General features: G+C 36.5%; 1 protein-coding gene across 8 annotated transcripts in view; it reads right to left on the bottom strand.

Annotated features, from left to right (window-relative positions):
* Nucleotides 1–17,889, bottom strand: part of VTI1A (vesicle transport through interaction with t-SNAREs 1A) — a 249,224-nt gene that overhangs the window by 170,216 nt on the left and 61,119 nt on the right. The gene's annotated exons all lie outside the window — the stretch shown is intronic.

The raw sequence follows: 17,889 nt of genomic DNA, 5'->3' as shown, positions 1-17,889 counted from the left end.
TACTTCACAATTCAGGAACACAATTTTTAAAAAAAAGTAAAAAAAATGAGGACTTTTTCTGAATTATATTTTTGAAACTTCGTAAAACCAAGAGTTCTGAAAAGGAAGCCTAGACAGTTGCGAGTTTACCTTTCAGTATTCACTTACATTTCTCCCTGTTTAGAAAACTGGCAAGCTGCAGGGTAAACAGGGAAAATTGATGCTTGTGGCCCTCTAATGTTGAAGATGGACTAACCTCCAAGGAAGAACATAAAACAAATATTGATTTTTTTTTTTTTTTAATACTAAAACAACTTTGCTTCTGTGTTTGGTAGTTCACAGAGGATACCTTTAACCTTGCCTCTAGTGCCATATATACAATATACTTCTGTACACTAATCAGTACATACTTAGCAGAAGTTTTCTCTGGCCGATGGCTTGGGGAACTTTGCGAAAAGATAGATGGAGCAATGAACATGGAGCAATTCATCCCAGTTCTTTATTTCGTTACTTCGTATCACCTCTCTGAAACATACTCATTAGCTGATTATTAAATAATTCATGATAAAAATAGTCTTGTTCTAGAAGCAAGAAAAGCAAATACAATAGAAAAAGAGTGTCAGATTACCACGAACCAAATGGGTTTCTTGGTTGTTTAACAATTAAACTTGCAAGGCAAACAAAAACCCTTAAGCACTGCCAGCTTTTTATTTATGTCCAAAAATGAGTCACTACATTGAAACCATTCCCTCAAGATGGTGGTTCAATTTTTCAGATGCTCCTTAAATGACTTTTAAGCACTTTCAATAAGAACATTACAAATCTGCTGTCAAAAAGAGCCCTAACACATGAGTCCTTCCAGCAGTGTTCTAGATTTGCTTTTATTAAATAACAATGGGAGGATGTTTACAAGCATATATAATTTTCATTAGGCACACTCGTTGCCAAATAGAGCACACATATGATGTAAACTTCACATAACTTCGGTAGCAGCTGCAGCCCCAAAGTAAGAACTTGCCAAAAATCCATGCTCATTAGGCTAATACATCTCTCTAGAAACTGTATTTACTATTAACTATGGCCTTATACGAAGCTGAATTTAAGTACTAACTAAAGAGCCTGCTTAAATAAGCACAGCAATAATACTATGATAGACTAGCACAAAGCTCAGTTCCTTGAACTGCTACTTTACTGAAGAGATGAAAATGTTAACACTCCCATAAACGCCAAGCTGTGTTCCATCTACCCATGTTTTCCAACTGTGTACACCTTAATAATATTAAAAAATATTTCAGAAGTCATAACTACACTACCAAACCTCACTGTAAAATAGTAGACTGCAACTAAACATTATCACTGCTTTTTTTTGTAATTTTGATTCTGCGACATGCTGTGCAATTGGACAAAATCAGCACACCATCACCAATAAGAATGGGTTCTCAAACACTGCTTCAACAAAAGCAAACTTCAGTCTGAGGAAAGTATGACTAATGAAGGTAAAAGCAGAGCAATAAAAAGACAAGCTGAAACTGTTATAAATCTCTTCCTAGCCCTATTTTAAGCAATAAATTAGTGATTTCAGCATAGAAGTAACCAGAGGAATAAGGTACATCCTTTGATTAGTGGTCTGCTGGATGGATTTCCTTCAGTGACTTCTCAAAAACCATTTGTTTCCGATTAAGTGTAATTGCAGCATAAGAGCTGTTAACAGTGTATTAGAAGAAAAAAAAAAAAAAACAACAAACCAGCTCAACAATCCCATCTAAGCACCAAGGAACTCTAATTAGCAAAAACATGGCAATAAGGTCGCTCTCCCCTACAATTTCTTTCCATGCAAATGTCTTTAAATCTGCCTGGAACTTGCCACTCCCCACAGAATACAATAAATGTTAAAAATAATCAATCCTCCTACTTGAATAATGCAGACAGCTGACTGCTATGATATCCTCTTTGAGCTAAAGTTAGCTATTAACTTCCCCTCTGCATGCAGACTAAACAGGGAGCCTGCAAGAACGACTGGCAGGAAACAAAGGTGAGATCAGAAACAGGCATCTTTCAGCTCTTTAAATACGCAGTGTTGCAGTTTGTAACATAAAAAAGGGTCACATCAGAGCACCAGCATCCAAGTGAATAATTAAGATCTTTACAGTCTCTCCCACAGATATGTTTTTTTTTCTTCCAGGAATATCCCCAAATAGCAGCACTAACTGGAGGGGACACACTTGAAGTCTCCTGTAAGGAGCAGGTAATTCCCTTCCTGTCCCCAAGACACGTAGCAGACAAGTCACCCATGTGGATCTGTGTAGCTCTAAATACATTTATCTAGAAGAAATAGTCAAACAGTCTTTCTAAGAGGAACGTCTGATTGGTGAGTGGAAAATTGATACAGTGGAGTGAAGAATAACTGATAAAGAGATAATCCAGTGTGGCAATGTAGTTCTGCAGCACTGTAGCTCTAGCCTTCATTGGGTGGTGAGTGTAGGGTGATGGAAGAAAAGGATGGGCTTCTGTTGTTTGCATTTGAAGTACGAGGGAGGCATGGTGTGAGCAAACTTCAGATGTGAAGAACAAAAGCCCAGTTTTCCTCTATACCATCTTTAACCATATGATGAAGCCTAAAGCTGAAACACTGCACTACTACAGTTTTGCAGCTGATACTCTGGTTTTCTGCTTTTTTCCCCCTCTATAAAGCAGAGATGCAAATACCTGCATACTGCATTCAGTGCATGTATAGCTTCACTTTCATTTCATATGCCACTGCATATGTTCTAGCCTGACCTTAACTCACACTATAATTTCCCAGATTGTTAAAATATATCATGCTCATTACAGACATAATCAAACATTCCCCAAACAGGGCTGTTCCTAACTTATACTTAAAATTATTTCAGCAAGGATTTAACATCGACATCTCTTTTCATTTTATATAAATGAATAATGTGGACAGAAGAAGAGTACCTAAGCCGGTGGTGGATCAGAGTGTGCCAGTTACAGGAGCACTTAAGCGCCCATTGGCACAGCAAGACTCAAAGACCCGGTAGGTTTCAAAGAAACACTTTTTTTCCTTCTAGAACTCTTTGCTTTCTAGTAAAGCTGCAACCACAATGTTCTCTTTCTTAATGCCACCATAAAAAATCAAAACACTTTAAAACAAATTGATGTCCTCTTTAATATAGTCATCACATCATCACAGTGCCCTTGCACCCTGCTTGGTGACAACCAGGGGGATGCATAACACACATCTCTCTCTTGCTTGCTCTTTTTTTTTTTTTTAAAGCATTGAAGCGGGCAACAAAGAAGGAGAGAAAGACTGGGAGAGACACTCAATTGAGATATTGGCACCTTTGATTGACAAGATCTAATCAGCTTATCTCCACACTAATAAAGTTGATGGCCTGTGGAGCTGGTGTATGTCCAGCTTCAAGTGAACTTTCGGTAGCCAAAGCCTCAAGGGCCAGAACTAAGACTGAGCTTATCTAAACTGATTTAAATCAATTCCTAATGGGCTATTTCAATTTGATCAATTTGAAAGGATGGAAACCTGTAACCACTTGACTCAATTGTCTTGATTCATGCTGGCATCACTGGAGATTCGGTCAGAGCTGCAAACTATTTATCTACAGTGAAACAAGGGAGCACGACTGATATATTTCTGAAGTAATTTGACCCTCCTTTAGGTACTACTCAGTCTGTTCCAAATCCAGTGTTTTAGAGAACTGCTCCTGTAGATGCAACCCAATAAAACATTTTGAATGACGCTATTCCAAAACAAGAAGAGTGAACATCAGATGCAAAACTCCCTGTGCCACAAATAGGAACAGAACTGGCTGTTTTTGTTTTTCTCTTGAACAATTCTTTGTTTTTCTAAATTAAGCAAGTCCTTTATGTGTTTTGAGGGAATGCCTGTTTAGTCAAAGGTGCAGTGGCACAATGGAACACCCTGATAGGAGCAATTTGAGCATTCAGATAGATTGCATTAACTATGAGCAGAATTAAACAATTCACTTCCAAAGTTCTTGAAATGCATTTTACAAAGCTCAGTGCACTTTCAACTTCAGAATAACACATCGAGGAAACATATGTGGCTATATTTATTACACTGTACTGTGAGAAAGGTTTGCTGCTTCTCTTAAAGTATATCATTGTCTGTAACAGATTCCATAGCGTCAAAGTGCACCTACATAAACTACTCATTAAGAACTCTGATTTTCATACAAAGTAGTATATTTTAGAAAACACGGCAATCCTATAAGCAGAGAATCATCTTAATAAGGGTAACTGTGTGTTTATATGCACTTTACAGATTTGTCAAAGCATGAACAGTACAGGCAGGAATCTGTGAAGAATTTTTCAGTCAATAGCACACATTAACACCTCAGCAATGTCTTGTGCTTAATAGAGGTAATTTAAGCACTTTCTAAAGGAAGAGTTTTTTGGTATTAATACCAGATTACAAAAAACCCTGAGCAATATTTTCATTCAGATTGTGGTTTTCAAGCTGTAATTGCTTTATACAAAATCCACTCTAGTGTTATCACTCAATATCATCTTCACTGCTGTACATCTGAAGATAATTTTGCAATAAAACTTAATTGATAGAGCTTATTTTTCACTAATCTCTTAATATAGAAAAATGAAAAACTACTAACAGTATGTATTATAAGCTATGACCCTCACAGTGCAGCACATTTCTAGTTTATCAAACTAAAATAGATCCATTTTATGGCATCAAATATTTTATATACTTTAATAATGTCAAGACTTTTTCCCAAAATAGGAAGTAAATGGAAAATTCTCTTAACGCAAAACGTAGAGAGTAAAAGTAATGCACAAAGAGCTGAGTTGAACATCTCATCACATAACATTGCTAGTTTATGCCCCACTGACCAATAGTGCAAAAACTCAAAATGTTCCAATTATGGAAATTGGTGAATGTGCCATCAGTGACATAAACTGAGAATTTATATTCAGTGATTTTATAGTTACAAAATGAACTCCTTCTGACATACCACACACACTGGATTCTTAGGAAGACTTTTTTTTTTTTAAAGGAATTATGGACTATATTATTCTTCCTTCTCTTTTGGGTAAGTCAGACCTACTACCAGTCTTAAGAGCTTCCCATCAGCTAAGTAAACAGTTCTAGTAATTACAAAGGATATTTCAAGACCAAACAATGCATTAGATGTTCATAGCAGAGGACTGGAAGTTTGAATTCCTAAGGCTTTTTTTCTTGAGCTCCAATACACTATGAAGATAATACTTTTAGAGTAGAAAATTCACCATGTGCAAGATGACCATTAAGGCACCATGAGAACTGACACCAGCACCATCTTCTGTAATGGTGGGGTAATTCTGTAATGCTGGGGCCATTCTGATATCCAGTCACTGTAGCACTGTTCTTGAGCAGACTAGACAGCAGTTGAAAAAAATAAGTGGCTTGCAATACCGAGGAGACATTTGATTCACACTTATGAGGAACTGCTTTGGTTGGCCTAGATTTTATTCCCAGTTCTACTACTAAAATTCTGATAAGACATTTTGGCACATTGCATAGCCAGGTGCTGCTCTGCAGCTGGTGTGGACTGAAAAGGGATAATCCTAAACTGTAAGACTAATATGATCTCTCTACTCCTGAGTCATGACTAGGAACTTCCCGCCCTCACAGAATCTGCCAACTTCCTCCATCATTTACTCTTTTCTAGTAGGACTCAAAATGTGTGGTTACTCAAAGATGACTCAGAACATCAAATCCATAGGAAACTGCTCCCATGATTTGGGATGTCTGTGTAGACTTTTGTAGGAAATGTCAATGGATAGATACAGTCCTACCTGATGAGTCAGGACTACTACCTTAAGAGAGAAAAGAACCTGCATAATCGCTACTGATGTCCTTCCAGACCTGTTCCAGCATCCTCTCCTGACACTCGGAGATTAGTCTACCTTGGTGCTCATTTATTTTCATTTAACTTCATTATGCTTTGGTTTTCCTATCAACAGGATGAATACAATACCATTAACCTCATCCCTCAGATGGACTACATGGATGCACAAAGTTCTTGGAGCTCATGGAACTAAAGGACAAAATTGTATTGCCATCAAACTAGCAAAAAAAAAAACCTGCAGCCACTACAGTTTGTAAAAATAGAACCAGTGCTTTATTTTTGCATTTGAATACCTCTCACGCTGTCACTTAATGAAGGAAAAGTTTTTTAAACATAGCAATCAGTTTGCCAAGATCACTGCAGATGTATCAGACAGAATTAATGACTGTAAAAGGCTGACAGACTTGTGCTTTGTCTTCTGTGAATGAAAACACCACTCTCCAGACCAGATAATAATCAGCCTCTGCCTTTTTTGGCAGTCAGATCATAACAAGGCCAAAGTAATATTAAATCATTTATGAGGTTTTTAAGCTTAAATATCAAAGTGATATATATGCAGAGGAACTGTTATGACATTTGAATTTCAGCAATAGGCATTTTTTAGACATTTCAAACTATGTAAAACCTGACATTTCAGTGTTTATATACAAAACCTGCTATGATACAAAATAACACCTCTCCACCAATACTTTGTCATTTAAAACTTTTTTTAAATATAGTCACATAGTTATAACTTCAACTTGCTGAAGAGCACATTCTTGCCTAGAAACCTGTCATCTTTATGCAAATAGGAAAAATCTACTGTATATTAATTATGGTTTTTACAGTGATCATTTTCAGTCTCCTTGTTTCCTACAGTTTGTCTTCCATCCCCTTTATTATTCAAGTAGAAATGTTTTTGGCAGCTAAAATATAGTACTTTTATGCAATGTTTTGAGAGAGAAAATGAAACGAAATGGACTACCCAAGAAATGAAAACAACACAGGTGATATACAACTGTTCAGGGCGCTATTTTTATGAGATATGGGAAATAACACGTACTACTCATCAATTATTCTATAATGTACAATGCCTGTCTCCTCAAGCTTCTAACAGCCAGGATTGAAATGTTTTGACATGACGATCTCAAGGTGGAAATACTGAAGGCGTTAAAATATAGATATAAATACGTGATAATGAAGAACAAAATGCGTACCATTTTCTTGCAGTCATAGTTTGCAAATTAACAAGCTGCTATTGATTTTTCTTTGAGGTCAATAACAGCATTTATTGATCTGAGAAGTTAATACTCACTGAGGTCAATATTACATCTCAGGGGTCAAAAAATCTGGATACTGACTTCTATTTCCTGTCCATATATAAATATTACATAGGCAAAATGGGCACATTTAATCTTTGGAGACAAGAAAGCACTGTATTTGACATGATACAAAAATTCAAAAGCATAAAAAGTTAAGAATAGAGCCTACTAGCATCATTTTCTAACAGGTTTTCAACACTACATCTTATATTAACCCAGAAGTTCATGAAATTTATGTTCAGTTCTGGGTCTATCATCTGCAAAGCACACAACAGTCATTGCTGAGACTCAGTTACATAGAAATGCATAACATAACTAAAATAATGCTCATAAAAGTAGTACCTAAATACAATACTGGACTTTTTACTTTTTACTAGAGATTCTTCTTATGGCCCTTTTTTTAAAACGTGATTACCAGCAACATCATGATAAATACTTCTGCCTTTAACGGGTCAGACTCCTGTCGTTTTTTTCTTCTGATTTGTACTTTGTAACTCAAACCATCTCACCTCTAAAGGCAAAGTGGAAGTGAGCTATTTGTCTCTTGATATTTTGTAGAGACAACTATCAATGAAGCTTGGGGTTTACTCTCAAAAAAAGGTTGGGAAGAAAATAAACTGAAGGAAATGTAAAGCTCATTCAGGTATTTTTGCAGATAGATACACTATTATAACAAATCCTCAGTAATGTAATTTCTCAGAATGCGGAAGTTAGATATTAGATTACTGAAAAATTTTATTTGTATGGAGATACTCAATCTAAAGCAGAAGTAGGGAATAATGTGCATTACTGGCAAGCATTTAAAATAGTTAACAAGGACATTAATCATAATATTCAGAGCATTTGAAGAACTTAACAATTTAAGAACTTTCCATGATCACCATCACACAAGGTGGAAACTGCTGTTTTACATTTCAATAGGCTGTAACAAAAAGACTGATAGCCTCCAAGTTGTACAGAACTCAAACTGTTAACACTCAATCTTCAGGTCTGTGGTGTATTTAGGAATAAAAACACAGGTCGTCTGCTTTTGGAAAACAGTAACTGAGTAGTTGAGCAAATACAGATCCATCACAAGAGGACAGAGGTATGTTCACTACTAATTCAATATTTTACCTGCCCATGTCAGAACTTTGTTTTCATAAAATTACATGGCAAATAATCAGTAAAATGAATTCTTCTGTTACTAGAATATGTCCCGGACAAAAAGGTGCAAGTGTGCTAGCGCCAAACGTTGGAGGTGAAGAAAAGGGCTTGTTTGTTACAAACGGTCAGAGGTTTAAGTTCTTACAGAATGATGTGATTATGCACTTAACTATGTATCTAAGAGGAGAACAAAGTAAAACAGTAAGCATCAATCTTTACAAACATACAGAACTACACATTTGAATTATTCACAATTAAAGACACTCTTCATTTTGTCATTAACACTTGGGAAAGTCTGATTCATCATTTTAAATTAATTTAAGAAAATATCATATTTCCTATATTGTTTAAAACAGATCCTCTTCATTAAATTTAAAAAGTTCATTTTCTTCTAAAAGGAAAACAATACATTTAATACGGTATCTGAAGTTCACTCTTAACACTTCTCCACTCGATATTACTTTCAATAGTGCAGCAATCCCCATTACTAAAATGACAGAAGTAATTACATAGGTAGTAAAGCAAATATAATCACAGTCCTTTGGATAAAATTTCTCAAGATGGCATTCCACTCAATTACTGCAGAAGTGCCAAGACATTCAACACATGGAAACCTTACAAAACTCAATTATAAAAATCAGAGTAGTATTTTCAAGACATGGAATAAAATCAAAAGTTGCTGCATCTATGCAAATAATCAATACAATAAAGACTGAAACACCCTTTTCATCTAATTGGTTTGCACGCTTCAAGTATATTAAATACTTGCCTGTCTAGAATCTACATGAGAAGAAACTAAATCCCCAAATACATGAACACTCTCCAAAATCTTCATATTTATAGTCAGAGGCCATAAAATATGGAAAAGCTCATTGCAGTAGAAACCATCCAAGCAGATGTAAGAGACTGCCTTTGCACCAAAGTTAATCTTTGCACAATAAACAATGTAAACCATGTGACTCATTTCATAAAAACGCAAACCACAGCACTTAGGTACACGATACCTGTATTCAGATATCACTGCATTGAACTTGACCTCAGTACAAGCTCATGGAAACGTGTTCTTGCAAATCTTTTTTCTAATGTACAAGCAGAACACAGCCAACTTCCCCAGCATGCACATCAATGCATGCAGCCATACACACTTGGAATTCAATACATATTTATGCTCTGCCAATAACTGCCACTGTTTACAATCACGAGTGTTTATTACAATTGTGGTGATTAGGCCAAGAGTATAAAGTTTCATATAAAACTTAATGTTTACATTTTTTGAGCTAGTGAAGTAATGTGAGTTAAGTATTAGCAAATGGCAGAAAAACAACAAAGTGATAGACAGCTGATGCTGGAAAGTAGAGACATGGGAAGAGTTGGCAATACAGAAAGCAAAGCCACTAAATCAGTAGAAGGATTCTCATAAGCAGGGTAGTAAAGTCATTAGCACAAAATACTATGATGTCATTTCTTCATCTAGTTTAAATCACATCTAGATAATATCATTTCTCATTCTACACTGAGGTGAGAATGGCATTTTTCAATCATACACTTTTATGTCTCACTTGGGGACAGAAGTTTGGGCTTTCCTCCCTCCTTATTACTATCAAAAGAAAAAAAGTAGTATTTGTGTAACTATAGCTCTTCAGTCTCAAGTTGCAAAAGGGCAAAATACAGCACTTGAAAGATGATCTACCATGAGAACCCTTTTGATATTGACTTTACCTAGAAAAGCATGTTCAATACAAATAATTTTTTAATGTTAAACTTTGTTCTCTAGTGCAATTGGAGGAAAACACTGTTAGCCTGACAGGAAGAAGAGTTAGAAAGCTTCAAACAAGATATATATAAGAAACAAAAACAAACAACTAAGGTGTATTTTATATTTTCAAGCCTAAGCTCATCAACTTTTCTTCTTGATGTAAGTTGAATATAAAGAGTCTTTGCCCAACAAGACCTCATGCTGTGCAAATTCACTGGTGCTCATGTAGTGAAAAATCCATTAAAATCTACTGAAAGTCATGTTGTTTACTCAGGCACCCAAAATGATAACTCATTAAAGTACAGCTAACACTTTATGGACAACAAAATCACCAATTTTAGCCATTAAATTAGCAAGGCATTAACATACTTGAAGTTCAAAACCCATACTTGTAATTCTGTTAATCTGTGCTCTTGTCATGACATTGCAAAGCCAGCATCAGCTGGAATCAATTCATTTCTCCAGGTGAAAGTTCTAAAAAAGTTTGTGTTGTATAGGATAGAGGAAGAGGAGAAACTGTAGAAGAGCAGAGAGTGTCTAAGGACAACTTATGAGGATTTAAATACTGCCCATTAGAAAGTACTTCCTAAGTATTGCAAACTTTCTGGTCTCTACAATTTGCTTTTGTCAGAGAGAATATGGAACCGGATCAAGAATGTTTTTCAGGCCAACAATAGTTGATCACCTCCTTGTCACAGCCAGAACTTTACATTCTTTATTGATTTATTACAATGGGTTGTCCAATTATAGGACAACCTGTTTTAGATGGGTGTTTAAGTGACACCTAAACACACTGGCTGGCAGCATCATTCAAATCAGGAAGGATATTAAGTATTTGGAAGAAAGACGAACTTGAGATTTTTTCCATTATACCCTTGCCACACCAAAGTAGATAGGAGAGTTTACTTGTACTATTAGAAACAACAGAATAGTTAGAAACTACTATTCATTCAGATTTACATTGTCCTCCTTCTTCCCTTGTTTTGCCTTACCTGGTCAGAGCCAAGGTAAGAACACACCCTTCCTGTAACAAGTGAAAGTTAGCTTTACAAGGTCCAACTCCAAACTGAGATGTTTGAAAACTAGATAAATAAATCCAAGGAAGGCTAAATTTGAAAAGCAATGACTTGAAAAATCTTAACCTTGAGCATTAATTATGCTAAGTAACATTTTAAGTAAGTACCAGCATTCAGAACTGGAGAAAATTCAGGAACATAACAATAAGGGGAAACCTCCCCAAATCTAAATTATTTCAAGCATGAAATGTATTGTAACTTCAGACTACTTGAAACACAGTGTTTTAGATGCAAGAAATTGTGTGTTAAATTACTTCCCATGTACATTCCAGATAAATAATCATACAGACATGGAATAAAATCTGCAATCTGAAAACTACGCTTCCATTACATAAAGTATCGTAAAGAAGATACTGCGGTGTTTTGCTCATCCAAACACCCATCTGAAGAAAGCTTATTTTAACTGGATCCCTGCTCCTAATGAGACTGAGGTTGAACTTCTGTGTGACATTAAACACAATAATGAATTCCTGAACATTAGTGACCATTAAACTGGGACTTCTTCGAGAACAGGGGACAAAAGCCAAATTTGGATCACTTTTCCCTGCTATACCATAGCAAATCTGTACTACTGAGCAGATATGACATTCCTTATTTGCTGCATTAATGGTATAATCCCAAACCTACTGAGGTGAAAGGAAAGATAAGCATCCATTTTATTGGAATTCAAGTTGAAAGGTGCTGAGTATCCAAAGATAAGCTTTCAACAGAAGTGATCTCACAATACTGCATACAGTGTGAAAAACTCTGTGAAAGTTATTTTCTTGTAACCTTAAAAAAGTAGTTGGAAAAGTTCAGTCTTTTCTCTTACCTCTAATGTTTTAAAGGGTTTTGTTTGGTTGGTTTTGGTAACTAAACTAAACTCATACAAACATGAAATTACTGATACTCCAGAACATAATTTTCAGGTATCCTGCATTTGAGACAAGATACACAAATGCAGAGAGAATGGGCTTTGAAAACTACTAGATGAGGCAGTAGTTTTTTTACTGGATAAACTTTTCACGATCACAAACACAAAATACCCGTTCCGTTGTTGAATCAAATCTTCAACAGGAAATGCAAAGCTAAGCAAAATGGTGCCATAAATTGCATTAAAATGGCAGGGTATCTGGAAATAGACTAAGTAGGACAGACAAAACAGAACTAGGAAGCTCAGAGGAGGGAAGGCTGGGAGGAAAGTTGATGGGAGTGCCAAGAGAGGAGGTAGCAGCACTCAGTGCCAGAGGGAGCAGCTCTGTGGCTGGACAAGCAACAAACCAGCAAACAAACAATATTCAAATTGAGATTGCAAAAATCACCCCACTGGTACAGATAAGTACATTGAGTAGCCTGGCCTGTCCACACCCTTCCAGTGCTTTTTCTGACTTTCACAAGGCAGCAGCTTTACCCAAGTAAGTTTCCCCCCATGACCAGACAGTTGGGATATTCCTGAGCAATGACATCCTGAGAAACAAAAATTTCTCTCTATATCTTCCTCCTCCTCCACACTTTAAAGCCCAGACTCCAAAGAAGGGCAGAGGGCTTCGGGATGTGGTAATGCAATATGCCACTTCAAAATGAATTTCCAAAACAATAAACAGATTTTAATAGAAATCAGTCAGCAAAGAAAAAAATTATATATGAAACATGAAAATACCACTCCTAGCAGAAGAAACAGGGATCATGAAAAAGCTCTCTCTGATGGTGACTGGAAACTGCATAAAAACTCATTTCACTGTAAAAACTTTGGATTAAGATTTCAGTAGAAAGATGTTCTGGCATATCAAAGAAACACCTGAGGAGGAGATATTGGTATATGCTCCAGAACTCAGAAGCCCTCTATCTCTAATGAAAGGTTTTACATACAGTATTCACATATACATGTATGAATAATTCAATAGAGATGAAATAGGTGGATATTAAGTGTAAATATCTGGGACAGGAACAGCTTTTTTTTTTTTATTTAAAGCAAGGGACACCAGGCCAAGGTTCTAATTTTTAGAACTTGGTTTCCATTTACATGCTCTTACTTATCTGGAGCTCAAATGCAATTGGAATATGCATGCAACTGAAGACAAAACACAGATGTAAAGGTCTACGTGATGTTAACTAACACAAATAAAATACTAAGTACACAAAATTACAAGATAAAAGAAGCAATATCCTTCACACCAATCTGATGTAGCCCCACGTGTACAAATACTAGGGTTTGTTTTTTGTTAAATTAACACTGGATATTTGTAAGGTGATGCAAAGCACAAGACAGCAGAGCAGCAAGACCGCAGGCCACAGCAAGTAAGGATCTGCTCAAATCCAACAGCAGTATGTGTAGAAATTAAGGAAAGAAGCTGCCTACCTTCAGAAGGGCTGTCCTGCAAGGTCCTTAAGCATGCAGGGATCCAGCAAAATACCCTCACCTTCACTGCCAACCCTTAAATGAGGTCTGGGAAGGGTTGGATCCTGGCTTCACCCCTTCTGGTCAATCAGGGGCATTGCTTGCACCTGTTGTTTGCACCTGAGCTCCCCTAGGTTGGTCCTGCCTTCCCACCAGGTGCTCAATCACTGGTTCAAGCTGTGACTTGAACCAGTAGCATTTCTGCTACAGTGTTAGAGCCATTTACAATTCTTCTAAGCTAAGCAAACACTTCTTAGTTTTATCACATTAACGTCAGCCTGAAAAGCCAGCCCCCAGCTTTGCAACTGAAATGGTATCAAATTAGCAGACATACTTATTTCAATTTTTAAGGTTTCACATATTATATGTCAGACCTGTTGTACACCTTGTTTATGTAATACCTGAATGGCACAACAACCCCAGAAAATACAGAGAAGGTCCTTCATTGCAATAACTTGGTTTCAGGATGTTGTACTAGTGAAAGGAGTTAGGAATCCTGGCCTGTCACATGCTGCTGACGACAATGCACTATATTAAATCCCGTTTGTCACATTTGGTAAGAAACCTACAGGAGTTGTATTAAAATAGTTCTTTATTCATGCTAAAATCATTGAAACTTCAGGAGCCGTCTATAAACATTTAACATAATTTCACCAATTCCTTCAGTGTATTTTTCATTCAATTCCACATGCAGATAAGATAATAACTATTTCATAAAGAAGTAAACATACCTCTTTGTCTAATGAGATTCTCATTTGCTTTCCACCTAGAAGGGTGCCAATACTTTGGGGAGGGCCTGACCATCTGCCTGTCAGCTAGGCTACCACTACATTACATTACATATTTATGGATCACTCCACAAAGGGAGGTTCATTACAACAGCCACTGAAAGCCACTGAAATTTACTTGGATCCCCTAGCACTGAGAATTATTCATGTCATACAAGGGTGGTTCTGTCAATTGCTCAGAGATATTTCTCCTTTAACCGCTCCAGAACTGCATATTTCTCAGATTTCCAAACAGCAAGGAAAATGGGAAAAAATTTTAAGCAAAATAAAGATACAGAAGATACTTCTGTTAATGGAATAACAGAGATTTCCTTCTTTTGAGTACTTTGCTTTGAAATGCTATTTTTACACATCACACTAAAAAAAGGGATTTAAAAACAGAAGCCGATGAAAATCTTAAGATTCAGTGCCATTACTAATTTTGTTATCCTCAAACTACAAACTCTTGTAGTAGCTCAGATACCTAAGAGATACTCAGAGCCACTGCATAATATCCAATAATCATCACTAAGAGATGCAAGCTTAACACTTGTTCTTTGATTACATGCACCAAATGGTATAGAAATATCTAAGCTTCATGAAGAAGAGTACTCCATAATAACCTGTAATGTGGTTTTGTCATGAAAACCTGGGCAGCATTCAAAGGTTGCATCCCTTTACATTGTCATGAAACAATCCAATGTCTATGTAGATATATATACACACAACAGTTGCTTTTTCTTTTCCCTAGAAAGTATTTGAGAGTGGAGAAGAACTTACAGAAAGCAATTCAAACTTAATTGCTATGGTTCCCCACAACGAGGCTTGCTGTTCCTTTTCCTGACACAGGAAAAGTACATTCACATTTGCATTAAATAATAACACTGTACACTTGATTCCCATAGCTCAGAGTGAAGTTTATGGAACACTGAGAAATATGGAGAGAAGAAATTACTCAGATTGCAGTTAACAAATGACAACTTGTTACATAAAACCACACAGCTATAGGCTGATGATTCGGGTTCTATGTCACAGCAACTGCTGCAAAATGATGACTTCAATATTACCCATTTTAGTTCTTAATATCACTGAGTGGTGCTGGAAACGGGCCGTAAACTCTTTTGTCTGTTCCCTATCATCAAAGCTGATTGGAACAGGAAAATAGAAAAATAACAACAAGTAATAACTTTTAAAACAATGTTTTGATTTTAGAAAGCAAGTGAGTGCACTCTGTAGTACTAACTGCCGTAATTAATACTCGCCTTACTTGGTAGAAACAACAGGGACCCTCAAGATTCAAAAGGCCAGTGGTTTTCCTGACAAGTCCTAAGAGCTGACCCTCACGTGTGTTTGTGCTGTGCAACTTGGTCAATTAACGTGCAAATGTTCTGATGAACTTACTTGTCTGTGAAATCAGCAACTCAAATGCCTGTTATATTTGCAACATACCCCCTTGAGTATTTAGGATGATGTCCTTCTCTTTGCAGCAGACATTGAGTACCACGGAACTCGTTACCAGACAGTAAATGCTTCACTTAGTCATTCAAAAGGTTTATATGTAGATTTAGACATCCTCTGCAACAACAAATGATAGCCAACAAACTACAAAAGCCTGACCGGCAGTGTGGCTAGTGCTGTAGATATGGCATCATAAGTGGCATCCTGTTCAGACTCTGCTGAAGCACATGCACCAATGGCATCACTCAAAGAAAGAAGTCAGACCTTCCAAGAGATCTCAGCTTGTAAGAAGAACTATACATAAGATGAAAGGGCTTATCAATTTAGAGATGCAAACAGCAAAAAAGCTTCCAATTTATCATGGTAAGTTTCAGGAATGGCAATGCAAAATTGCATTAAATTAGTTACGTGATTTAATCCTTAGATGATCACAGGGGCAGGTTAAAACGGTATATGTATTTTTGCTGATGAAGGTAATAAGAAAGCCCCAAATCTGATTCATTCCAGAGGTGAAAATGATCCAACTTCATTACAAGAAGCAACATACACATCCATAATTATGAAAAGACATCATATAAAGAAAGCAGAATAGATATTTAATGGTTGTCACCTCTGCCTCCTCACCTTCACAGAGTCACAAAACAGCTGATGGTGGGAAGAGATCTCTTGAGATCACCTCGTGCAACCCCTGCTCAAACAGGATCACCAAGAACCAAGAACTGTGTCCAGTCAGATTTTTAATGCCTTCAGAGATGGATATAATCACTCCGGGCTACCTATTTCAGTGCTTGACCACTCTCACTGTGAAAAAGTGTTTTCTTGCATTCAGATGGAATTTCACTGGTTTTAATTTGTGCCCATTACCTCTTGTCCTGTCATATGACATTAGTGAGAAGAATCTTCATTCTTTGTTTTTTCCCCATAAGCTATTTCTATATACTGATAAGATCTCTATGAGCCTTCTTTTCTCCACGCTGAACAATCTCAGCTTTTCCAGCCTCTTCTCACGTGAAAGATGCTCCAGTCTCTTAATTTCTCTTTATGGTCTTTTGCTTAAATCGCTCCAGTAAGCCAGTGTCTTTGCTGTACTGGGGAGCCCAGACCTTGGAACAAGACTCCAGATGTGGCCTCAGCAGTGCTGAGTAGATAGATCTTTATGCAATAACAGTAAATATGAAGGCAAGACAGAGTCTAAGTGAACTGAATGATGAACTGAAGCTCCAAAATGAAATCATTTAATAATGAAGCTCAATACAAAATGATCACGCAGTAATGTCCAAAGTAAATTCTTTCATGGCACTGAATTAATCTAAACTCCTTCATACCTAGAATCATCATGATTCATGGAAAGAGCCAACTATAATTAATCCGTTCTCATAAAAATCTTCTGCAAAGATCTACATTGCAATGGCGCAAATGTTTCCAAAACCATAATGCCCAAATTATTTAATTCTAACATACCATATAACACAGCTACCCTAGTAGTCTTCACATATTTTAGGCAACAAGAACTGCATATATCACTGCTTATTATAAAAAGTAAAGGCAGACAAAGATGGAGTAAATTAGCGTGCTTAATTCTGTGTAGTTGTACCTGGTTTTGACGCCAAAAGTCACCTTTTCCATAAAAATATACATTTGCTCTCCAATAATATTTCTCACAAATCGCCATGGAGATAAGCAATGGAAGTTAACATGATCACTATTCCTATAAGGAATATTCCAAAAAGAGTAAAAAAGGATACAAGATATTCCTTCTCCAAAAAGATCAGGCTGAATTTTTATATACTTTTCTTTATGAAAGGCCCAGTCATCTACAGCAGATGAGAAATCATTTTGGACCAATTTAAAATAGGTATTAAAAACAAACAAACAAACAAGAAAACCCAATCCTTTATGGCCACTGACATAAGAGACATGAAAATCTACAGGAAAGCAAATTTAATTGCAATCATACGTCCATTTCTACTAATGTATCATCTTCTAGAGCAAGAGATTTAATTCTCCCTGTGTCCTCCAAAATCTACATTGTATGTTCCATAGTTCCATTTCATTATTGTTCAGAGCACTAAACCCAGAATAATTATAATGCAGGCACTTCAGTAATACCACTCATTTAGCTTAGCCATATTTAACTCTAGAAG

This window comes from Gallus gallus, chromosome 6 (assembly GCF_016699485.2).
Source record: "Gallus gallus isolate bGalGal1 chromosome 6, bGalGal1.mat.broiler.GRCg7b, whole genome shotgun sequence".
Taxonomy (NCBI): domain Eukaryota; kingdom Metazoa; phylum Chordata; class Aves; order Galliformes; family Phasianidae; genus Gallus; species Gallus gallus.
This window is presented reverse-complemented; position numbering and strand designations above follow the sequence as displayed.